Source organism: Puma concolor, chromosome C1, assembly GCF_028749965.1.
Source record: "Puma concolor isolate L17-30 chromosome C1, mPumCon1.1.hap2, whole genome shotgun sequence".
Classification (NCBI taxonomy): Eukaryota; Metazoa; Chordata; class Mammalia; order Carnivora; family Felidae; genus Puma; species Puma concolor.
Window position 1 is genome coordinate 139,716,226 of NC_141674.1, and position 26,199 is coordinate 139,742,424.

At 36.1% G+C, this 26,199-nt stretch overlaps 1 protein-coding gene across 2 annotated transcripts in view; it reads left to right on the forward strand.

Annotated features, from left to right (window-relative positions):
- The window catches only part of ACVR2A (activin A receptor type 2A), an 81,325-nt gene that overhangs the window by 19,337 nt on the left and 35,789 nt on the right, over positions 1-26,199 (forward strand). The window lies entirely within an intron of this gene.

Sequence of the window (26,199 nt, forward strand, 5' to 3'; positions counted from 1 at the left end):
TTTGAATGGTGCTGGCATTTGGATTTGTGGTTCTCTTGCCCATATTAAGACAGATTGATAAAAAGATAAAGTACATACTTTGTTTTGCAAAATCTAAGGACTTAGTTTTTCTGTTACTGTAACTTTTATAGGTTAGCGTGCAGAAAACTGAATGATGAAGAGAATAGGAAGAGAAGGTAGTCCCTTATTTATTCTGTGTTTCTGACATTAGGAAGAATGAATGACAAACAAGTAGTAGAAACTCAGAAATCCGTAGGGATTTGGTTTGAATTTAAGTGACTGAATTTATAGAAAAACGAATATTGTAATATCCTTTATCTGTTTCTCTAGAATTGATATCAGCCAATATTTAAAGGGTACCTGCTGTGTCCTTCTTAGTATGCCAGGTACTGTGGAGGTTATAAAAGGAATATGAAGGTTTTGTTTAAGAAATAGTCACGTTGGAATGATAAACCTTATACTCTGAAACATAATAAACATTTTGAAACTTAATGTAATACAGAAAGCATTTGACACATTAATTACTAAAAAAATTAATGGTGTTAGGCACTAAGGGGCATTTCTCTCTCTCTCTCGTTTGGAGGCTTTGGTTGTCTTTTAGGACTTTATAGGTAAAGGATGCATTTCAGAAAAAGCCTTCTTGGCTTTGTTTCTTCCTGAATTTAGTGCTGCTACAGTAAAAGCACCATGAAGATAGAGATTATGGCCTTCGTGTTTATCACTGCATTCTTATGCCCAGTGCTCAGTATTTTTTGAGTGAATTAATGCCAGTCCCCCTTTTTCCTCTGTCCAATTTCTTGAAAGGTTTCTGCCCTACACTGGCTTCACATCTGTACCTTCTATTTTCTCTTCAACCCATTGTCATCCTGAAGTAAGTGAAATAATCCCCTTCATTTTCTAATTGCCTAAAGGATTCTTCTTACCTATGTTCAGTCACTACTTGACTTTCCTGTAACTTTGATGTTGTTGTCTACCTGTTCTTGAAATTCTTTTGTCCCTTTATTCTCCCGCTTTTTCTGACTATAGCCACCTCACCACCTCAATACTCAGTCTGCCTGTCCTTTTAGTTTTGTGTTTCTCAAGAGTTCAGTCTTCATGGAATTCTTAATCTGCATATCCTTCCCTGGTGAAGTAATCCCATCTCTTATTTTTAACTAAATGTAGATGTCCAGAGATATCTCTCACTCTGATCTCCCTCTTGAGCTCCAGACTTATTTATTAGTCATCCAGTGAACATTAAGTATATGTGAGAACTGGGAATAGGGGGATGAATAAGACACAGCCTTTACCCTAGAGGACTCAGTTTTGTTGGAGAATGATTAGTAAAGGAGCAGTTATGTAGCACATTATATCTATGTTAGAGTGTCTAGGGACTACAGAAAAAGGTGGCCTAATTCGGTTTAGAGGGAGGCGGGTAACGTTTTCCCTCAAAGATGTTTGAGGTGATTTTGAATGATGACTAGGAGTTCACCAGGGGAACGGAGTGGGAGGAATATTTTATGTTGTCTTTGTCAAGTCTGGTGGGTATGCTTCCTGGTGGTGAGACAGTCCATTATGGAAGCCTCCAAAGTCTGAGAACACACAGCCACAGGGCAGAGAGTGAGCATCTTTCGGTGGAGCCAATGTCGTGGCCAACAAAATGGTATCAAGCAGTAAATCCGGAGGGAGAGAAGTGACTGTCTGAAAAGGAGAGTTAATAACAAAATCCATTACTTCTCAGTCAGCAGCAGTGTGGGTAAAGAAATGATTTAGATTAAGGCTCTGGAAGTAATGTGTGCTAGATTTGTCCTTTTCTGTGTTATCTACATCGTTGTAGTAATGGTTTTGATAAATTAAAGCAGTACTTCTCAGGCTTTAATATGCATATAAATCACTTGGAGATAATGTTAAAAATGCAGATTTTTGGGGCGCCTGGTTGGCGCAGTCGGTTGGGCGTCCGACTTCAGCCAGGTCATGATCTCGCGGTCCGCGAGTTCGAGCCCCGCGTCGGGCTCTGGCCTGATGGCTCAGAGCCTGGAGCCTGTTTCCGATTCTGTGTCTCCCTCTCTCTCTGCCCCTCCCCCATTCATGCTCTGTCTCTCTCTGTCCCAAAAATAAATAAACGTTGAAAAAAAAAAAAAAAGAAGAAAAATGCAGATTTTTGATTCAGTATGTTTGGAGTGGTGCCTGAGGTTCTGCATTTCTAACAATTCCTAGTGATTCTATGTGTCAGTCTCTGTATTGGGGAGTAGAGAGGGACTAGAGGAGCCAAGAATGGCCAGACACATGCAGAGAAAACAACTTATATGGAGACATGGATAATGTTTGAGGAACTGGAATTAGTTCATGAGACATGAGTTCATTAGTTCAGGAAGCAGTGATCGACTCAGTGATGAGTCTGCATAGTTGGAGAGGGATCAGATCACGAAGGACTTGTTTTGTGCAAGAATGTTAACTTCATGCCGAAGGCTGCCGGAGGGCCATTTTGAGCCAAAGAGTGCTTCATCAGATTAGAACTTCAGCATAAAGAGATTTGTTAAGTTTTCATCAAGTTGAGGTCAAAAACTACTTGTAGCTTATCCTGATAGGAATATCAAATAAGTAGTTGATGATACAGATCTTAACTGGAGAGAGATCTGAGTCTTCAGCTAACAGCTGTATAGGCATGAAATCAACTAGGCAGAAGGAAGAATAAAAAGAGTTCTAAAGGTCAAACTGGGAAACACTAACATTTTCAGGGTAGGGAGAGAGGACAAGGACGAGCTTGTAGAGGAGACTAATATGTGGCCAGAAAGGTAGAAGGAAACAAATATAGTGTCATTGTAAGAAGTCTATTCAGCAGTGCCAGAGAGACCAAATAAGATAGAACCTGAAAAGTCAGCACTAAGTTTGTCAACTCGGAGATTATTTGTAATGTTAGCAAGAGACATTTCACTGGAATGGTGGAGACAACCATGCTGTCGAATAAGGAGGTGGGTTCAGCTGTGGTCAATTATTTTTTAAGAAATGTTAGCTGAGAAGTGATGTGAAGCAATGGAAAGAAAGCTAAAGTTGAGATGTTCATGTGCTTAAGGAGTTGGTTCAGGAGAGAGATTATAGAAAGGGGAAGATTAAAATTTAAACCTTTTGGAACCAGAAACTTGGGTGCCATTTTCAACACTTCTTAGTGTTGTGCCAAATCTGAGAAATTACTAAATCCTGTAAATTTTACCTTCTGAATATTTCTTGAATCTGTTCTTTCTTACCCATTCCCATTCCCAGAGTATTCTACCCTTTGACCATTCCTTCCCCACACTCTTGAATGGACACTGTTCCCTCACCCCCCAAAAAAAGCGAAAAAAAAAAAAAAAAAAAAAGCACCAGGGAATAAGAAAACCTGTCTTCCACACTCTTTACTGGAAACCATAGAGACTATAGAAACTAAAACATGCGTCATGAATGTGCAGATTTGACCCTGACACTCACCTGCTTGAATCCCCTGCACTGACTTATCACCTACACAGGATGAAGGCCAAGCTTTTTTAACGTGACATACAAGACCCCCTGGAACTGTTCCTTTCCAACTTCATTTCCTGGCCTTCACTGTCTCCCACTTTGATCCTATAACACTAAAAAAACTTCTAATCTCTCCCCTTCCCCCACATACTTTGATTTTGCCTCCAAACACCACTCATTTTGTACTTGCTGCAGCTCATGGCGGACCTCCCCTAGCAAGTTGTTAGCTGCTCCTTTCTGTGTTTCCATACCACCTTATTGATTCAGGAAGTTGTTATACTTCCTACATTATTGACATTTTTCTCTGGTTTTCTTTTCACGTGAGATCTGTAAGGGGTTTGTTTATTAATTCATCTCTGAATTCTTGGTGCCTGACTCAGTGCTGCTAGAGTAGGTAGGTGCTCAGCTCATGTTCAAGGATTAGATGTAGAAAGAATTATATGTGGAAGTAGTGGCATTTGACTGGACTGGGGGAGAATGGTAGGATTTCACCAAGTGTAATCCCATTGGCCTTTGATGGGGAAGAAGATTCTGTACAGAGAGGCCAGCATATGGAAGAGCATCCAGGCAATAAACATGATAATACTTACAGATAAGCTGAATGCCTCTTTTAGATAGGAGAGAAGAGGTAGAAAATGTATAGGGGAGAGGGTTAGAAAAATAAGTTGGGTACAGGTGAAATGGAGTGCTTTAAGATTTTCTTTTTTCCCCTGTAGCAGCCCTTGTGTATTGTTAAACTGGGAAGTAACACCAACTCTAGAATTCTGAGGAAGGGCTCTGTATCTTCTTGAAATAGGAGATGAAGATAACCTGGGGGCGCCTGGGTGGCTCAGTCAGTTAAGCCTCTGACTTCAGCTCAGGTCATGATCTCCCCATCTGGGAGTTTGAGCCCCTTGTGGAGCTCTGTGCTGACAGCTCAGAGCCGGGAGCCTTCTTTGGATTCTGTGTCTCCCTCTCTCTCTGCCCCTCCTCCACTTGTGCTCTGTCTCTTTTGCTCTCAAAAATAAATAAACATAAAAAAAAAAAAGGAAGATAACCTGTCTTTTTTTGTTCAAGGTTTTAGTAATTTGTTTTTATTTTTTTTAGTTCTTTCCTAAAGATTATGAGATATTGCCCTTTATGCCTAGATCAGTACTTTCTGTCACTGTCTTTTAATATCTTTTAGAGCAATCCTTAATGACTTCTCAATGTTTTTCTAGGTGTTTTTCTCTTAGAAATAATTATTTAATAAGGACAGTTTGTATTGTTCCTTTAATATTAGAAAACATTCTAATATTACACTTTTATGCCCTTTAGAGAACTTCGTAAAGTTGCTCCCTTTTGGCATGGTAATGTGCTTCCTAGAATTGCTTGTTGGAATCTGTAAGTGTGGAGATTCTGCTATACACAGACTTTTCCAGGTTATTTGTAAAATCTGTTAAAATTGATTTTGTATCATTGATAAGGGAGACTGACTATTCATTCTTGCCTTTTGTGTATTCCCTAAGCCAATGTCCAGTTTATGACTGCAAGACCCTCTTAGTTATGTGTTTAAATATGATATTGGGAGATTGTGTAAGGAAATCCAGGGATTTAAATGCATTTGGGGGACTGTTAGACAATATTAGATCAAAATGGGGAATAGCATGTAGGGTAACAGCCATTCACAAGGGGTATGTGTGTGCCATATATTGTGTTCCTGTAGAGAAAACAGAAAGCTGTGATCTATGCTTATGCTCTAGTTGGAGAGAATTCTATATATAAATCAACAGTAAATGTTACAATATAGTTTATATTTAAATGCTGAATTGCTTGAGAAACCAGCTGAGTACTAGCTGAGTAACTAAGAAATTCAGGACCAAGAAAAATCAAGAGGCAAAGTAGTCTGGAAAGCTTCATGAAGGAAATGGGACTTCAGTGGACTTTGAAAGATGAATTAAAATTTAGATAGTTGGGAAAGTGGTGTGTATGTGGGGGGCAGGGGAGTTGTTGTGAGTTGAGTGTAGGGACATGAACTAAGATATGGATATTGGAAATATGAGAATGACATTATTTGTGTTGAATGATGTGTGGATGTGCTTGGGGATGTGAAAGCTATGTGGGGGTGTGAAAGTTGTGGGTTTGTGTGAGAGGAGAGGATGTGAGGGTGTATGAGCTACGAAGCTGTGTAGGAGTCTGTAAGAGGAAGGTATGTGTAGGAGTGTGAGGGTATTGTGGGCTGTGTGAGAAGAGGTTGTGTGTGGGAGCTAAGCGTGGCGGTATGTGGGAGCGTGAGGGTGTGTATGGAGGGTGTGAGTGTTAAGAGTGTCCTCTTCAAGGCAAAAAAGAAAGTGAAGTGAAAAATGTCCCAAGTATAAGGAAACCTTCAATATTCAGACATGTCTATTAGACATTGTGGTACTTTTGTGTAGCATAGCATCCTCAAATTAAGTGTTGGCCTGTTTCTTCCTCCCTTTAATATTCTACTTGGTCATCTCTGCTACTTTAATCAAAAGTTGTACCTTTCATCTCTGATAATTCTACCTATTGGTGCTTCTTTTGAATGTCTCTAAGTATACCTTGCCAGAATGCTGAGTTTAATAAGCCACGTCTGAGTTTTCTTGTTTGAGCATTTGCAACTTGAGAGCAGGTGTCACAGTTTATTCAGTTCTTTGGCCTGTCTAGTACCTTGTGGGGTACCGAGAATGGAGTTTTACCCTTTACACCCTCTGGCCTAATAAAGTCAATATGCAGTGACTCTGAATACCATAGGTAATTATCATAAGTTTTTTATTTGCAGAACTGTTTACCCCCATTTTTCTCTTTTCATTCTCCTGTTTAGTTAATCCTGACTATATTGTGAAGACCTCCCTTCTCCCTTCTCCCTTCTTCCCTTTTAATGAATGAGCTTCCTTTTAATTACTTCTTGGTACAGACTGCTTTCTGTACATGTGTCATTCTTTACCCTGACTACCCTCTTCCTTCTTTAGATGATCAAATATCTTTACTTTCCAAATATAGCTAGAATCTTTTCCATGAACTTTTTCTATGAAGACTTTTCTAATTAATCCTTTATATCATATATATCCTTTTACATTTTACATTCCTCATGAAATTTTCACATTCTTCATGTACTTGGTTTGCAAATAAACACACAAATTATTTTAAATAAGTTCTAAATTTTTGGCATGTTTGATATTCAGAGTGGATTGCAGATTCCCCAAGGTCAAAAAAGGACTTGTGCTATATTTCTGTAATGTTTTGAGTGTTCTGAGTACTTAGATTTGGTTTTTGTATAATGGTTGGTACTCCTCTCCAGGACCCAGAAATCATGTGCTCAAAAGGTATTTTCCCTGGGACACAGTTCTGGTTATTTTATTATCATTTTTATGATAGTAAAAATGTGTTAGGAAGACATTTTTTTCTTGCTTTTGGTCAATGTTGAGTAAACGCCAAGTTAATACATTATTACTAATTAAATTGTTAATAAGCTTTCTCCTACTTACCTTTTGCTAATCACTTTCTTTGAATTCTAATACGTAAATTCTAATGACCATCAATAAATAATTTGGTTTGCTTCTGCTTTTTAAGTCAGGATTTTATTCAAATAAGAATATTGTATGTTCTCCGTGATAGAAAGATCTGCAGAATATCCGAGCTGGGTGCCTGTGCATAAAAGTACATATGATATATTTAATTATAAATACATTTTTACAGATAATATATCACTATTTTGTGGTGGAAGAAAAGTAAAAAGCTGTGCTATCTGCTTCAGGTAAGTCCTAACAAGCAAAAGCATGGAATAGCTCCTCTTAAGCCTTTAGTGTCAGTGGAATTGAGCAGATATATGCTGAAAAACTCATCTTATAAATATTCTGAGGACTAAGTCCCCTACTTAACCATCTGTTAAGATTTCATTTTAAAGAAAAACTTGCCTCCTGCTTTTTGGGACATCTTAAATTGCTGCTCACATTGCCTTCTTCTTGTTCTTCTTCAAGTTCACATCTTGTTAATTATTCTGCTCTTTCTCTTGTTACTTCCGTTTATATTTCTTGTGACTTGATTTTGTTTGTTTGCTGGTCATTGGCATAGGTAGGAGAAAAACAGTTTGTTTAGCATCTACTGTATAAGGGAGCCTTATTGGTGATTCTTGTTCTCTGATACAAGTTTTTTTTTTACCCTTTAGAGTGGCAAACATGATCATGTACTTTCCCTTCCATTTCCTCTGAATTAGCATTGAAAACATGGAGCCCATGGTTTAGTATGTATTTATTCTACCACAGTAAAATTTTAATGACTGATAGCTGACTTCTTAAATGTGTCTCACCTACTAATTTCGCATCTATCAAAAGGGAGTCATGTGTTATTTTTTCCACGTAGAATGTGTTCTGTAAAGCCCAATTAAAAGTAAAATGTGCCTTGATGCAAAAAGCTTCTTTACTATGTCTTAATGGAAAGTTGGATTTCATGGATATTCAACATGTTGAGTAATTGATTTAAAGGATTAATGGCTTACATTTTGTTGTACTTTATATTTACAGAATGTTTCTCAACAGAAACCTCCTTTTCCAGTCTGACATCAACAGACTGCGTGGTTTCATCTGATGTTTTTGGTTTCTCACTGTCACTTCTGCAAATTCAGGGAAGTTGTCATTGATGCATTTCTTGACTCCCACAATTAGAAAAATATTGGTGTGACTTCTTCCTTTGACAGAAATGCTACTAGATGACCATGATAGGAGTCTGAGTCACCTGCCACTGTCTCCAGGTTATCTAGTTAAGCAGGATTTGTGGCATATGGTGGTAAATGCATCTTTTCTAAAAGTTATAATGATTTTCTTTCTTAATAACAGATCTTCTGACTCTCAGAGTCTTACATACATTATCTTATATACAGATATCTTAGTGATAGGTATCTTAGTGATAGAAGTTATGCAGATATCTTACATACAGTTACCTTAGTGATAGAAGTTATGTTTGTGTTTCTTATAGTTCCTAGGGTTTTCTTTTTCCCTTTGTTAGAGGTAGCCATTGCCTTACCTTCTTGGGGTAGCTTTTAAGTACACAGGAGAGAGAGCAACAAGAAAAGTTCAAAGTATAGGAGGGGACAATTTTTAGACTAAGCATGGTAGTTTATATGCCTTTGAACAGCTCGTTTACTTGACACCTAAGTTGTACTTCCCACTTTGGGACGTTCATGGTAGCTTCATTTCTAGATGATGTTTCTTGAAATGCACATGTATATAATTTGTGGTGAAATGTTTTGAAATTTTTTATGGGATGAACTAATTGATATAGCTTTGAGGAGATGGTTCAACAGAGACAGTGGGCATATTCTAAGAAGGTCTCATATGATGTGTTATAATGAGGGCCCTGGGCCAGTTAGGCTAAGGAAAGCAGAACTGCGAAAGAAATAATGTAAGACACAAGTTCACAATAATGTGAACCACAAGGTATAATTTTAGATTTTCAAGCAGCCACATTAAAAAAGTACAAAAACCAAACCCAAAAATGAAATTAATTTTAATAATATACTTTAACTCGGTATATTAAAGATATTATTGCAACATGTAATTAATATGAAAATTATTGATGAGTTTTTGGTACTCTGAAATCTGCTATATGTTTTACAGTTATGTCACATCTCAGTTCAGATTAGCCACATTTCTAGTGCTCAGGAACCACATATGGCTAGTGGCTACTGTATCAGACAGCTGAGGTCTGGAGTGTTTGGTGAAATTGTGGTGATGCCAGGATATTGGGGAAGGCATAAGATGAGCAAACATGAATCTCTTAAGATAGACCTAGTGCAGGGAATTCTGTATGAAATGGTATGTAATTTCAGAAGAGAGATTGAGGAACTAGTGTGAAGCAGAGCTTTGGTAGGTGGTGGGGAAACCATCTGGAAGATGAGAACAGCAGAGATTCAAAAGAAGATGAAAATAGGAAATGGCAGGACTTGACAGTGGACAGTATTCTATGATACAGATAAAATAATTATTTTAAGGAAAACATCTTTCCCAACCAAGGACTTTTTAGCGTAGGCTATGTCACTACTGAAGACCAGTAGTTACTCACAATGACATTCAAGAGAAACCATTGAGATCAGTAGATAAAACTGATTGTAGAGAAATAATGTGGGTAGCAGTGAGGCAGGGGAGGATGATTTACACTAAGATAGTAGAGAGGAAGGGTCTAAGGTAAATGATTGATTTTAATGAAATAAGAACTGAACAAAGTTCTTGGTGACTTAAGAGCAGGTGAAAGATTATGCAGAATATTAGATCATAATTTATTGCTTAGGCAGTGAACTAAGAGCACCTGGTGATAGGGGACACTAGTCACAGTATAGAAGTGATGTTCAGAGCTCGTACTTTTAACTTTAGTTCTGGCCTGGCCTGACCGCTGAATTTTATATTCCTTGGTCAGTTACAGTTACGCGTGTGTCAGTTTCTTCATTCATAAAATGGGCAGAAATAGTATCAACTTCATTGATAAGTATGGATTAAGTGAGTATGCATGAGTATGCATCTTGACTGGTCTGATCTTCCTGTTACTTCTCTTAGTTTGGAATATCTAGATGGAAGAGAAGAGTTACCATAGTGTTTTCTTGGAATACGTGTTCATACCACATCTTCAAAGCTAATATCCCTTAAAGCAGTCTTGATTAACAATTGATGAAAATTTCTTTACACATAATTCCTATTAAGTGAATAAAGACTTTCTAAGTCTTGTTTTGTGAAAGGTGTGCATAGTGAAAATGAGAACAGAAGTCTGGGTTTGAGTCCCACTGCTGCCACGTAATGAGCTAATCACATCATCTCTCTCGGTCTCAGTTGGGATTGAATTGTTTAGTGATTCTCAAACTGTGGTTTGAGGTCCTCCCAGGATTGGAATCACCTTGAGTACTTGGATAAAAATGCAGATTCTTGAGCTCCACCTTAGACCCTCTGAATCAGTCTCTGAGGGTAGAACTAAGGAAGTTTTATTTAGCACTCACCTGACCTACACCACATCCAGTTTGAGAAACACTGGAAGGGATGGTTCTGTTTGGTTCAAGTATGAATCTTCTGATTGTATTAGAAGCCTAGAGTAGGAATTGGTAGGAATAATGATAGCTCTTCCTTTTACCCTATAGGATTGTTGTAAGGATTAAGTAAGATATCTTTGTTTTTAAAAGTCAGTTTAAGTAAAAAGATAATTAAATGTTAGACTGCTATAGATTGTAATATATATAATGCATATTACCTGTGCATATACTACAATATATAACACATGTATTTTTTTTTTTTAATTTTTTTTTCGACGTTTATTTATTTTTGGGACAGAGAGAGACAGAGCATGAACGGGGGAGGGGCAGAGAGAGAGGGAGACACAGAATCGGAAACAGGCTCCAGGGCTGAGCCGTCAGCCCAGAGCCTGACGCGGGGCTCGAACTCACGGACCGCGAGATCGTGACCTGGCTGAAGTCGGACGCTTAACCGACTGCGCCACCCAGGCGCCCCTAACACATGTATTTTTATTTGTATATATAGGCAGTGACGCTTAGCTGTAAACTATAATGATTTCTGTATTAGGTGAGTCTTGGTGGATAACAGTTCCTATTAAGTATATGATACCAGATTTCTTATGCACAAAACAATGAATTTTTATTTACCTCATTTCATTAATTTTTTGCTTTTATTAGTTGCATAGAGGCTAAGCAGCACTGTAGATATTCAAGCGAAGTAAATATATAATTTGAAGGAAAGACTCAGGTCTTTTCTAATTTTTAAATACAGAAGTTTAAAGTGTTTAAGGTTAGGAATATTAATATTAGAAATAATTCCTAATAGTATTAATAATTTTTAAAAAGTATTTCTGTGACTATTATTTAAATAGAAATCTTGTTTGGGGATTATTTGAAGTCTACCTGCAATATTCTTTTACCGTCAACAAACAAAAAACCCAGCCCAGAGTAAAAAGCCACCACCAACACAAGGGTACTTTCTGGGGATAATAAAATATAATCCCCCATTTTCTCCATTTCCAGAGAGAGCAAACTATTACTGAACATCTATTTTGTGTTGGATACAGCATTTCATCTTCAAAAATTCTTATTTTTGTATCTCATCCCTACACATAATATGTAGCCATACTTACTAAAAATGTAGCGTAACAGACAACACATTATTAGAGAATTTGATTTAGTGGGTCTGGAATGGGGCCCAGAGATCAGCATTTTGGTGATTTTGATGGAGTTTGTACAGGGCCCACACTTTGCTCTGAGTTTCTGGTTGCATCCAGAGGCATAAATTGTAGGCACATAAATTGCATGGCGTGACTTAGGAATAGTATGCTTCCAGCTTGAAAAGAAACATAAAAATGTTGCACATCAGAACTCTGTGTGTGGGCGCTTGTGCACATATATTTTCCCTAGTGACTCAAAATAAGGTATTAACACAGATGTCAAATTAGGGGACAAACCTATCACCTTTAGGTTAAAAACCAGAAATCATTAGTATCCAGAAAGGATTTTTAGAAAAAAGAAAATCATAGAACATGGTTGGCTCTCAAAGAAGTCTGTACTTCTCACCCTTCCTTTTTAAGTTAGTTTCAGAGATCCAAAAATGTTACAGTCAGTCCATTAGTGAAAACTGTTAAGATTTTGTGGCAAAATAAATAGGGAAGCAGAAAATAGTATAGACAGGCAGTGTCTGGTACTTCTATTAAGAAAAATTATTGAGCATTATTGTATGCCTGGTTCTGTGCTCCCAGCGTGTTTTCTACACCACTAGTGTTCACCTCTTGGAAGGATTATGTACCATCACTCCCATGAACAATCCTTAGATTTTGGTCTTTTTTTCCTGTTTCTCATTTCAGCAGTCTATTCGCTCACTGTTTTTTTCTGTTTTTCTTGTAATGTGTCTCAATTTTTTGTCTCTCTTATCTTATTGGTTTCCCTTTTTTACTGAATAAAATAGTTATAAAAATAAATGAAATAGTTTATAAAAATTAAAATTTCTAAGTACCAAAGCAAACAAAAAACTAAAATTTGTTTTGTTAAACTTTCTTTACACCAGTGTGGCTGCTATTTTTCTTAGGTATTTAACCTCAAATCTCTCCTCAGGTGTTAGGAATATGCCATAAATGCTTATTTATATTTGAAAGTGCTAATGTTAAAGACGGATCTTGGGTTGTGTGGCATGTGGGACCTAATTGTCATCAGCCTGTCACTGTCATTCTCCTCATTAAACTTAAGAGACTTTTAATACCTATAGATATGTAAGTTCCTGTTGGGTTCAAACTATCATTGCAGTTGTTCCTGTTCTTAATTTGTTTTTCAAAGGGAAAATTGGTCTTCACTGAAAATTGGGGCAGGTGGGTATATGTGCTAAATGGGAAGAGGGTGTGTGAATTCCACCAGGAATTGGTTTTCAGACTTAGTGGAAGGCCAGGGATTAGAATTGTTGGCCCCTGAGTCAGCAGCCAGCCAGCTGCTTCACTAAGAACAACTCTGATGGATGCAGTTGTTTCCTGTGTCCTTCCAACTGCTTTTTGTCTCCATCCTTGTCTTCTGTCCCATTGCTCCTGTCCCTTCTGTCCCATTGCTCTCGTCCCTTCTCAGTCTCCTCAGTGCACAAATACATCACTGAGTATGAAAAGGGGTAACAATAGTAGCATTATTAAAGTTTCTGTTTCTCTGAATTCCTTTGCTTTCTGCTATACATCTTGATCCCAGACTTCCAAGGGTAGATCTGAACCTAAACACTGGCCATCTGTGGCCTTAGTTTCTGGCAGTGGGAAAGTAGCTTTTAACTTGGGAGTAAAGTGCCCTATATTTGAACATCTTTGAGCCTTATTTTGGTATCTTTCAGTGGCTCATTAGTAAGAATATTTTGCCTTATGTTTAAATGTTTCACAAATAGAAGACTGGGAACAACCCCAATAATTGTTAGGATTCTGTAGGTCTTTGTTCTTTAACAAAACGATGGATGTAAACATTTCTGGGAGGGAGGATGTTGAAGAAATGGTAGACTGTCATTCAGGGTGGGCTAACAACTCTTTTCAAGATATTTAACTTACTAGAACACAAGCAAGGGTACATGAAGGTATTAACGCTCTTCCAGTATTGGATTTAAAAGTAAATAGCTTATTTACTATTTTTCAGTTTTACTTTTCCACGGTTGTCTGTCATAAACATTTCTAGGAGGGAGGATGTTAAGAAATGGTAGAATGCCATTCAAGGTGGAATAACAATTCTTTCAAGATGTTTAACTTACTAGTATATTAGGCAAAGGTGTATCATGGTGTTAACTCTCTTCTATGATTGTATTGAAAAGTAAATAGTTTATTTACTATTTTTCAGTTTTACTTTTTTAAGGTTGTCTGTCATATTCCTGAATACAAAAAGTTCTTTTAACTATTAGCTTAAGCGAATAGTGGTTTTCTTGGTTTCATTAATGAGATGTAGGTGTTGGCATATTAGAAAATAATCATTCACATGGTAAAACTGATCAATTATTAATTACTGTTGAAGTAAACCACTTGTTTTTAGTAAACATGACATTTCAAGTGAACATTATATTAGGGTGATAAAATTTGTGTACTAAATGTAATAGGCTTTACAGATATGTATGTGAAAGCTTTCTGAGGAAGGCTCATTGTAGACTATTTTCTACTATAACTTTGATCCTTGATTGAAACTGTTAGTGTTATATTTATCATGTTCCTTTTTTTATTCTTTGAAAACCCTACTTCTTAACTACTGACTGGTTATACAGAGAAATAGAAATACTTACACTAAAAATGGATGCAGTAGTATATATATTTTATTCCATTAAGTTGTGGAGGGAAAACTCTATTGGGGTGCTATTAAAATAATTATTTTGTGGTAATTAGCATAGAACAAAATTCTTATATTTTGGGCAGTATTAAAGGAAGACTGTTTTAGTGTTGAAGAAAAACATTTTTCCCTCAGTTTAGAAGGTAAAGGTTAAAGCTAGATTTGGAAGAAATGTTTTAAAATTGTAAATGTGAAAGATTTAGGTGAAGTATATTTTGAAATATTAAATAAAAATGTGTTTGTTAATCTGATTTTATTATTCCTTCTACTTCTACTTTCATAGCGCCCGAACAAGCCAGTATTTTGAAGCAACTTTGATCATTATTGAAAGATGTTGGATGGACTTTTATCTTCAAAGTGGGCAAATGTGACTTGTATAAATAAACGAATACATTTTTATTAATAAGCAAGAGGCCAGTAACGAAACCAGAGTCAGATATTCATTTGATTTGGAATGTTCATCTGAAATTTTTGCTTAGGTTTCTCTGGGTTTAGGATGAAGGATACATGTTTTGTATTATTGTGACTTGGGATTTTTAGAGAAAGGTTATTAGATTTAAGGGCTTACCTTTGTCTCTTATGAATTAAATACCAAATGAGGCTTTCTTTTTTGGAGGAATGGATAATGGCTATAGACATATCATAGAAAAATAACTATTTTAATTTTTAAGAGCTTGGTTTCTTGGGAATGGAAAATTTGATGGTAAATATACATATTTTATGTATTTCTTAAAAAAATTTTTAATGTTTTATTTATTTTTGAGAGAGAGAAAAAAAACGAACAAGAAGGGAAGGGGCAGAGAGAGAGGGAGACAACATCTGAAGCAGGCTCCACCTTCTGAGCTGTTAGCACGGAGCCCGATGTGGGGGGCTTGAACTTGTGAACCGCGAGATCATGACCTGAGCTGAGTTGTATGCTTAACTGACTGAGCCAACCCAGGTGCTGCTAAATATACATATTTAAAGAACTTACTAAATGTAATCAAACTGTGTTCTCAGTAGTTTGAGAACTATTTCCAAATTAGAGTTGATATTTTGCCATGATCTGGTAACTTTTCTCAACTTTTTGAAGCATTTTCTTAATGTTTTACTCCACTCCATTATGTCAGCCATTCAAAGGGGTCTGAAATAGGGAAGGAGTAGTAGAATGTATCAACCTGAAGGAGTTTGTTCTTTGTCTGGTGTGAATTGAGGCTAAAGAGGAGCCAGATTGTGGATTGCCTAGGATTTGTTCATGTTTTGTTTTAAATGCCTGGGCAGTGGGAAAGCATTGAATGGCTTTAAGTTGGGGCAGTGACTGGATTTTGTTTGCTTTACTAAAGGATCTGACTTCTGGATGAAGAGCTGATAGAATGAGATGGAAGTGGAAGCTGGGAAATCAGTTATGGAAGCCATTGCTCTAGTCTAGGAAGAGATGGCTGACTTGAACTAATAACTTTCTTAATCCACTGACACTTCCTTCAAAAGCTAGCTTAGATTTTCTCTGAATTCTGCTGCTTATGACTTAAATCCCTGACTTGGTTTTGTTCTTTTAAAATTTTAGTTATCTATAAATACTCTTGACAAGCTGGGTGACATTATTTTATTGTTTTATTCATTAGAGCTACTAATATGAATGCATGGTTTTTTTATAGTTAGTATGAATACCTTTATAGAGGGTTTATTTACTTTTTAAAGGGTCCTTAACTGCCTACAATAAGGAGTTAATGTGGCTGCTTTGTAATATCAAGCAGTGATTAGTAGTGAACACTTTTGTGTGCAAGTCAGGATTTCTCACTTGATTTTTATATTACTTTATTCACCTTTTTTCTTGTCAATTTAGTTCCAAGACAAAGTCTATATTTTTAGAGGCACTAACATGATTTTTTCCTTTAAATAAAATACATTGATAAAGAAGCATACTTGAGGGGCACCTGGGTGGCTCAGTCGGTTAAGCATCCAACTTCAGCTCAGGTCATGTATCCTTGCAGTTCATGAGTTCGAGCCCTGCATAGGGCTCTGTGCTCACAGCTCAGAACGTGGAGCCTGCTCCAGATTCTGTCTCTCGTTCTCTCTCTGCCCTTCCCCTGCTTACACTCTGTCTCTGTCTCTCTCTCTCTCTCAAAAATAAACAAACATTAAAAACAAATTAAAAAAAAAAAAAGCATACTGGAAATTCCCTAGCCTTTGTGATTTTCTGATCGTTAATCTATCCTGCCTTCCCACTTACCTTACTGGAGAAATTAGAGTAAGCCTTAATTGAAATTCAGAAGTATCTAAAGGTTTGTGTGTTTTTTTCTTTCTACTTTAGTATGTTGTTTTGAAAATTCAGTCTCTCCTTTTTTTCTCTTTTTCCCAGGTGAGGTTAAAGATTTCTCAAATTTTGAAAATACTTTCTTTTTCACTACTTCTGCTTAGTACCCAAGTGTCAAAGTGCCTGGCACATAGTATGGCCAACACTATATTTGTTGGACATAGAAGATGCTCTACCTCTGTGAAATACTTAATATCCTCTAAGATTTCATGTAGCATGTCACCAAAATAGACTTTAAAAAGTGTCTTGCCAGGGACAGAAGGGGTTGTAGAGGGGTAGAATTTTCTCATTTGTGAAGGAGAAAACATTGGGCCTCTTTTCCTGTTGTTTTTTGGTGGAAATCTCTCCCTCATAATGTTATCAGAAACCTACTTATATTCGCTAAAATTAGAAGACAGCAGGTCTTTTCTTACAACCATTACTCCTTCCTGACTTTTTACCCCTATTAAAAACAGGGAGGTTGAGGTTTGGAAGCTTGCCAGGATTTCTTGGACTGTCCTAGAAAAGTAATCTTAAATATGGTCCCAAGTGCTCGTCATTTGAATCAGAAGTAAGGCGTTTGTAATTTGTTCTTTTCTTGGTTCCTGTTATTCTATATATACTTTATGTATTCAGGAAAGTGAAGTTCTTTGATAGTTGATGATAAAATCAATGCTTTGTTCTGGGCCACCAACCAAATATACCAACTTTAGGTAATTTTCTTTTGGGAGAAGACATTATAACGGATGGCTTTTGTTATTTATCAATTTAGTAATCAACTGTAGGTTAGGTAGTTTCTTATTGAACAATGCCTTTGTAAACTATCTTCTGTATGTATGTATGTATGTACGTATGTATGTATTTATTTAAAGAAAAATTTTTTTTTTTTTTTTTTTTTTTTAATTTTTTTTTTTTTCAATGTTTATTTATTTTTGGGACAGAGAGAGACAGAGCATGAACGGGGGAGGGTCAGAGAGAGAGGGAGACACAGAATCGGAAACAGGCTCCAGGCTCTGAGCCATCAGCCCAGAGCCTGACGCGGGGCTCGAACTCAGGGACCGCGAGATCGTGACCTGGCTGAAGTCGGACGCTTAACCGACTGCGCCACCCAGGCGCCCCTAAAGAAAAATTTTTAAAATGTTTATTTCTGAGACAAGAGAGAGACAGAGCATGAGTGGGGGAGGGGCAGAGAGAGAGAGGGAGACACAGAATCCGAAGCAAGCTCCAGGCTCTGAGCTGTCAAAACAGAGTCCGAACTGGGGCTTGAACCCACAAAACGAGAGATCATGACCTGAGCAGAAGTCAGACACTCAACCGACTGAGCCACCCAGGCGCCCCAACTATCTTCTGTATTTAGAGAAGAGTTTAAGAAATGAGGTCCTCTAAAAGCTTTGCTAATTAAGAAATGCATCTTTTTATATAATTAAGTGAATAAAAAAATTAGACATTGTAAGGACTTTAAAGAGGGCTGTTTGCCTCTTTCAAAAAGGAAATTCTACCATTACAAATTTGATGATCTCTTTGAGGATCTAAAACTTTATTTATGTAGGTGCTTCTTAAGAAAGAGGTTTGAGAAATTGAGAAATTTATGTTTTTCTTCAAATCTTGGTCTTTATTAACTATAGAGAACAAACATAGTTACTAGAGGGGAGGTGTGTGGTAGATAGGTGAAACAGGTGATGGGATTAAGGAGGGCGCTTGTGATGAGCACTGGTTGATGTATGGAATTTTTAATCACAAATGGTACACCTGAAACTAATTTAGCTCTGTGTTAACTATACTGGAATTAAATTTAAAAAAATAATATTAAAGAAAATCTTCGTCCTTACAAAGTAGATATATGTTTATTTTGGAACTATCTATGTGGGAAAAATTAGTCACTTATGAGTTAACAGTGTTCAAATATACTTTAGGTGGTTATCTTAGTGATTTGTCAGAAATTAATATGGAATTAACATTAGGAGTCCTTAAATAACCAGTGATTAAATGTTGACTTACAAGTACTATTTATTTATTTATTTATTTATTTATTTATTTATTTAAAAGTTTATTTATTTATTTAGAGAGACAGAGAACACAAGTGGGGGAGGGGCAGAGAGAAAGGGGGACAGAGAATCCTGAGCAGGCTCCTCACTGGCAGCACTGGGCCTGACATGGGGCTTGAACTCACGAAACCAAAACCGAGAGATCATGACCTGAGCCAAAACCAAGAGTCAGATGCTTGACTGACTGAGCCACCCAGGCACTTCAGTTTTTAAGTACTTTTACTCTCCTTTATCACACACACGTGCACATACTGTGTCTAGTGTTACACCATACAACGTTTAGATTTTTAGTTTATTCCATATTAGTTGTGTTTCTAGTTTATGTTACTTGAGCTAGATGGATGGAATCTTGCAATATTTTGTCAGACTGATAGTACTAAGTACAGGGTATAATAGGTAAAGCAAAAAAAAAAAATTTCCGGGAAGAATGCCAGAAAGTGTTTGTGTTTTCCTTTGGAAGTGACTGTTTGGTAGTATGGAAGTACTTGGTTAAAAAAAAAAAAAAAAGATAGGGCCTAAAATGTTTTTATTAGCATGTAGAAATTTTATTTGAAAATTTATTTCTCCTTCTTCATATTTCTGGTATGTTTATCAGAAGGCTTTTGGGACATTGTGGATTTCCTTTTCTTGGTAATGCTTAAAAACAGCCCAGGGCAGCCAAATAGGGAAGGTGACTTGTCTTCTATGATGCGTACTAATATAGAAAAGAAAGGATACCAGAAGACCTGTAATGTACTTACAGTTGCATAGAAAATATTATTAAATTGAGATTTGAAATAGGACAGAAATTACATAACATGCAAAAGTAATAACAAGAATTTTAGGTTTTTTTCTTTTCTAATACTAGGAGTCTTGGTTATAAATATGAAGAAAGCTCTTGGTGATTTTTAAAATAAGGCTAGTTAAGTGATTCTGTACCCATTGTTATTTAATGTCAGTTTGTTTTTAGTCTGCATTCTTTTCCTTTAATAGAATTGTATGGCTAGTTAAAGCTACTCTATTAAGTATTGGTAATTTTCTTCAATTGCGGATTTTAAAGTGCCTGATATCACTTTGATGAACACTTTTGCACTGAGGTGGTTTTTTTTTTCCAGTTTCTCTTTTTTTATTTTATTTTTTTCAGTTTCTCTTTTTTTTAAAGTTATTTATGAGAGAGAGCGCGTGCACGCATGAGCCCTCTGTGGAGGGGCAGTGGGAGGGAGAGAATCCCAAGCAGGCTCTGCACTGTCCACGTGGAGCCTGATGAAGGGCTTGGTCTCATGAACTGAATGAATGTTGAGATCATGACCTGCGCCAAAATCGAGAATTGGATGCTTAACTGAGTGAGCCACGCCTCAGATTCTCACTCTTGATTCTACTGGCTCCTCAAGGGTGATATTTCACATTTACTTTCATAGGAGCTGAAATGATCCATTTTTATAGTCTTTTTACATCAGACAAGAGTTTGATGATTTACTAAAAAGGTTGCATCTTCCAAAGTAAATAAGGTACTAAAAAACCTTCATGTACGTAGTGTCTTTGTGGTGTAATTGAGACTCGTAGATTGTTTTTAGTAGGAACTATATATGTGTGTGTGTGTGTGTGTGTGTGTGTGTGTGTGTGTGTGTGTTTCCTTAATCTATTTTAGGAGCTCTGTTCCGACTTTGAGAATTTACCTTTTATCTCTTACTATTCTAAATTTATGCCCAGTTTTGGCTTTTGTACAATTTCTAAAATAGCCCATTAATTCCGATGGAGTACTGGCCTCTGGCTGCAGTCACCGTCATCTCCCCTGCCCTCATAAGATGAACATCTAATATCAGAAATCTATTTTACAGTCTAGCTAATACTTGTATCTACTTGTATTTGTTTTGATGTAATGCATATTTCGAATGAGTGCCAGAGAACTGGGTAGAACTATTTTAATCTTGCGTCCTGGGCATTTATAGATATCCCACACATTTTGTGGCTGTAGGCAAAAACACTTTTCTGTTGTGCCTCATCTTTGAAGATATCTTACTTATCCTGAAAATATGGATCTTTTATGACAGTAAGAATAAATATCAGGAAGAGAGTTAGCAACTAAGAGAAACAAAGGGTAGACCAGTATGGAAGATTTTTTTTTTTTTTTTTTTTTTGGTCAGATGATGAAACATAAACATTTGGAAACGGCCAACCATCTAAACCCAAGTCACTTTTATAAATCAAATCGCTTTTATCTCTTACTTTCTTACACTCAGAGGGACCAAGTAAGGGACTATGCAAAGCAAAAATTTGATATCTGTATTCTAATTTGCCAGTCCTTTTGATACTTGGGGCTGTCTAGTCAACAGGTGATATTGTAGACCCTTGGTTTTTATTGGGTAGTTAGTATGACTTACTGGGTTTCTTTCCATTACAACACTGTTTGCTTATTGTATTCAGATTAATCTTAAAATATCACTTCAATTCTTTCTCTTAACTTCTGATGTCTTGCAAACCTGCCTTGATTATACCAGATACTAAACAATATGGAATGCTCATGTCTATTGACAGCAGTTTTGTCAAACGCTCTGATTATTCACATACTCGTGTTTATCTTCTCTGCCTCTGTTTACCATAGTTTTGCCTCTCCTTAGTAGTTTGCTTTAGTCCCACTTCCTCCATAAAGCATTTCTTTTTTTCTTTTCTGTGTGAATCGATTGATTTTGTGTACATTTATGAAGTTGCTGTACTGTGCCAGGCACTGGTGATACAGAAGTGGTGACAGGGCTTGTTCTAGAAGCTCAAAGTCTAATGGAGGTCCTATGTTATCATCTCTAATTTCTCTGGCATTTATCTGGAGCCCTTATCTTGGTGTGTTAATTTACAGTGCAAGCATATGGTCAATATGCAGTAAATGCTCACTATAAAGCATAATTTTCTCTAAAAGATTATTCCTCAGAAAAAGTAATTTTGTATTTGAATTCAAATACAAGGTTGAATACAAATACAAATGCAAATACAAAGTTGAATACAAATACAAAGTTTTCCATATTTTGAGGCTCTCTCAATTTTATTTCCTTTGGAGAAGGCAGACAAGTTCGAAATGATGCCAGTTAGTGCTATATTAAGTGTTTATGTCAGTTTCCTAAGGAAAGACGTAGAAGGGGATAAAGAATTAAAAAAAATAAGAAGTTATTCTTGATGGGGTGGTGGTTTTGGGTAGTTTACTATCATTTGTTGTAAACTGTTTACAAAGACTGTGAAGAAACTTTAAAAACTCATTTTTAAAAATAATATTGTAAGTAGTTACTTTATGAAGATCACAAAGTATACCTATAGAACACTGGAAAAAATCTTAGTATTATGTGAATGGATATTATTGGCTTGGAAAAACGTTTCCAGTGACAATATTCTATATGACTTTAACACATATTCCTTCTCAAGCAAGTTAAAGTGAAGATGATTCATATTTTTATGCTTTTTGATGACTCACAAAGTATTGAGAGGACCCTTGTCAAGAGATGCATGTGAAGTTAGAACTAAATTTTTTTGTAAAATTTTTGTGCTTTATGATTTTAAAACATTTGTAAAACTAAATTAATTAAAATAAGTGTATGTTGAACTGTTTCATATAAATATACAAAAGTTTGTATATTTCAAGTTGGTCAGAATTTTTTTTTTTAATTTTTTTTTTTCAACGTTTTTTATTTATTTTTGGGACAGAGACAGACAGAGCATGAGCGGGGGAGGGGCAGAGACAGAGGGAGACACAGAATCGGAAACAGGCTCCAGGCTCTGAGCTGTCAGCACAGAGTCCGATGCGGGGTTCGAACCCACAGACTGTGAGATCATGTCCTGAGCCGAAGTTGGATGCTCAACCGACTGAGCCACCCAGGCGCTCCTGCCATGTTTTTTTTTTATAACTACACCTTTAAAGTCACAATGTGAGCTTATGAACATAAAAATATATGTGATGTGATTTTATTTGTACAATTATCATGTTACTATATTTAGTATTCAGCTAGAGATATGATGGGATAGAGACTGATTACAGGATCAGATTGAGCTAGTGGGTGGGTGATGAAATTGTCACAGTTTTCCTTCTTTCTGTCTCTGGAAAATAACAAATGGTAGTCTAAATCAAAAAACCATCTAGAAATCTTGTTTGCCTTTAAAAATTAAGTGGTAGAGTTTTCTTTTTTTTAATTGAAGAAATGGTCATTTATCTTTTCTTTATTTTTTTTAAAATTTTTTTGTTTATTTATTTGTGTGTGAGATAGAGACAGATTGTGAGTGGGGGAGGGACAGAGAGAGAGGGAGACACAGAATGAAGCAGGCTCCAGGCTCTGAGCTGTCAGCACAGATCCTGACATGGGGCTCAAACTCACGAACCGTGAGATCATTATCTGAGCCGAAATTGGATGCTCAACCGACTGAGCCACCCAGGTGCCCCTGTTTATCTTTTCTTTAGACCAGAGATGGCAAATAAAAGACTAATTTTGCTCCCCCTCCTTCCATGCTAATTTCAAGACCCTTTTACTTAAAAATCTTTCTCAATATACTACTCCACTCAGCTACTATTAATTGATTGGAATTGACACCAAAGATGAAACCTATTTGACATTTCTGCTCTAGGCAATATTTTGTTTTATTTTTGTCGGTTTTGTTTAAGTGGTGTTCTTGTGCTTCAATGGTGTCTTCTTTGGAAATTAAAAATAATGCTCTTAAAAATAGTTTTTAAAATTTATTTTCTTTTTTTGTTTGTTTATTTATTTTGAGAGAGAGCGATAGAGAGCACGCATAAGCAAGGGAGGAGGTCAGAGAAGGAGAGAGAGAATCCGGAGCAGGCTCCGTACTGTCAGTGCACTACTGCAGAGACCATTGTGGGACTCGAACTCATGAACTGTGAGGTTACGACCTGATCAGGTCTGATCAAGAGTCACTCAACTGACTGAGTCATGAAGGCGCCCAGATTTTTACATTTTTAAATGGTTGAAAAAAGACTTGGAAAAATATGAAATTTTGCTTTTAGTGTCTATAAAGTTCTCATTCATTTACTGTCCTTTGGATGCTTTTGTGCTGTAATGGCAGAATGGAGTAGTTGTGACAGAGACTATGTGGTCTGCAGAGCCAAAAATATTTACTCTTTGGCCCTTTACAGAAAAAGTTTTCCTTCCCTTGTTTTGAGATAATAATGTGACAGTGAATGATTGATTTTGGGTTATTTAGTAAAGGACAAAACTTATTTTGCTGGTATTTTCAACAAGTTTCTGAAAAGGAATAACTTAGGAAATAGCTGCTGTTTTATACAGGTAAATAGAAATAACCCTTCTTTTTTTTTTTCTTTTTTTCTTTTTTTCATTTGTTTTTATAGAATACAAAGAACATAGAGTTACCAGCCTTATAGTCTGTGAGCTCATGCTATTATTTCTTATGTAGTTGAGAGGAAGTCCATAGCACTGATACTGCCACAGATTTTAGCAGCTTATAATTACACCTGTGTAGTAGGACATTGTAGAACAGCAGCAGTTCTTACACTCTTTGGTCTGAACTTCTTTAAGACTTTAAAAAATGTAGAGTCCCAAAGAGGTGTTTTTGTTTTTTTTTTTTTTTTTTACTATTTTTTAATGTTTTATTTATTTTTGAGAGAGAGAGAGAGAATACAGATGGGGGAGGGGCAGAGAGTGAGGGGGGCAGAATCTGAAGCAGGTTCCAGGCTTTGAGCTGTCAGCACAGAGCCCAACGTGGGGCTCAAACTTGTGAACCATGAGATCATGACCTGAGCCACCCAGGTGCCCCTGTAAAGAGGTTTTTTTTTGTAAATACAGGTTATATCTATCATCCTTGTCACGTTAGAAAATGACAAAATTTTAATATATTTATTTAAAAGTAACAATAATAAATCCATTGTATGTTCACAAAAGAACATCTTTATGGAAAATATTTTGTAAAAAAAATTAGTAAAATTTTTGCAAATCTCTTTAATGATTGCTTTAGTAGAAGACAACTGAATTCTTGTACCTCTCCATACACTCTGCTGTGATATATATGTTCTTCTGATATGAAGGCAATCTGGCCATACATAGATACATAGTTAGAAAAATGAGTATTTTAATAGCTTTTTTAGATAATTGTGGATGTTTCTCTTTGATACTATACCAAAACTCAGCAAGTGGTAGTGATTTTGCTCTTTTTTTTTTAAGTTAGGTTTACTGAAGTTTAATTTACAAAGAATAAAATGTGTGTGGGTTTTTTTTTGTTTTGTTTTTGGTATATAATTCTGTGAGTTTTCATTAACCCACAAGTCATGTAACCATCACCATAGTCATTATGTAGAATATTTCAGTCACTTTGAAAAGTTTCCTCATGCCCTTTTATAATCAGTCCTCTTCCATCATTCCCAGCTTCTGGCAGCGTCTGATCAGATTTTTGTCTCCATATTTTTGCCTTTTCCAGAACATTGTATAAATGGAATCACATAAAATATAACGTAATGTATTTGCGATTCATTCCTGTAGTTACAGCTATCACTGGTTCATTTCTTTTTGTTGTATGGATGTTTGTTTATCCATTTACCAGTACTGGATATTGAGTTGTTTCCAGTTTTGGGGGGGTTGTAAATAAAGCCACTAAGCATTCATGTACAGATTTTTACATGAACGTATCTTTTCATTTCTTAGATAAATAGCTAGGCATGCTATTGCTGGGTAGCATGGTAGGTGTATGTTTAACTATAAGAAGCTGTCAAACTGGCTTTCCAAAGTGGGTAGACCATTTTGCATTCCTACCACCAATATGTGAAAGTCCTAGTTCCTCTACATATTTACCAACGTTGAGATGGTTTTGTTTTAGCCATTCTAATCAATATTAGAATTAGTTTCAGTTTGTATTTCTCTAATAATGATATTGAGAATCTTTTCCCTTCATATCTGTTCAGCAAAGCACGTTTTTGAATCTTTTGCCCATTTTTTTTTTAAGGAATTTGGTGGTTTAAAAAATTATTATTGAGTTGTTAGAAGTTTTTCTGTATTCTGAATTCTGAATATCAACCCTTTTACTTAGATATATAATTTGCAAGTATTTTCTCCTAGTCTGTGAATTTTGTTTTCTTTAACTTTTGAAGAAAAGTTTTAGTTTTAATGAAGTGCAACTTATCAGTTCTTTCGTGTTCATGTCTTTTGTGTTCTAAGAAATCTTTCATAATTTAGGGTCACAAAGATTTTTCATGTTTTTTTCTACAGGTTTTGTATTTTTAGGTTTTATTTTATGTCTTTGATATGTTTAGAGATCATTTTTGTAAACAGTGTGAGATGTGAATTGAAGTTTTTGTTTTTTCATAAGATGTCCAGTTGTTCCAGCATCAGTTGTTTAAAATACCGTGTTTTCTCCATTGAAATGTGTTGGCACCTTTGCTGTGTGTCAGTTGAACATTATGTGTGGGTCTATTTCTGGATTCTCTGTTCTATTCCATTGAAGCATGTGTCTGTCTTTTCACTAAGACCACACTGTCTTGATTGCTGAAGCTTTATAATGAATTTTAAAAACAGGTGGTATGAATTTTCCTTTGTAAATCTTTTTAGAATTATTTTGGGTATTCCATTTACCTTTTTTCCATATAAGACAAGAGATAGTTTTTTAAAAGTTAGTTTTACAGTGCAGAATTTGAAACATTAATCCTCTGT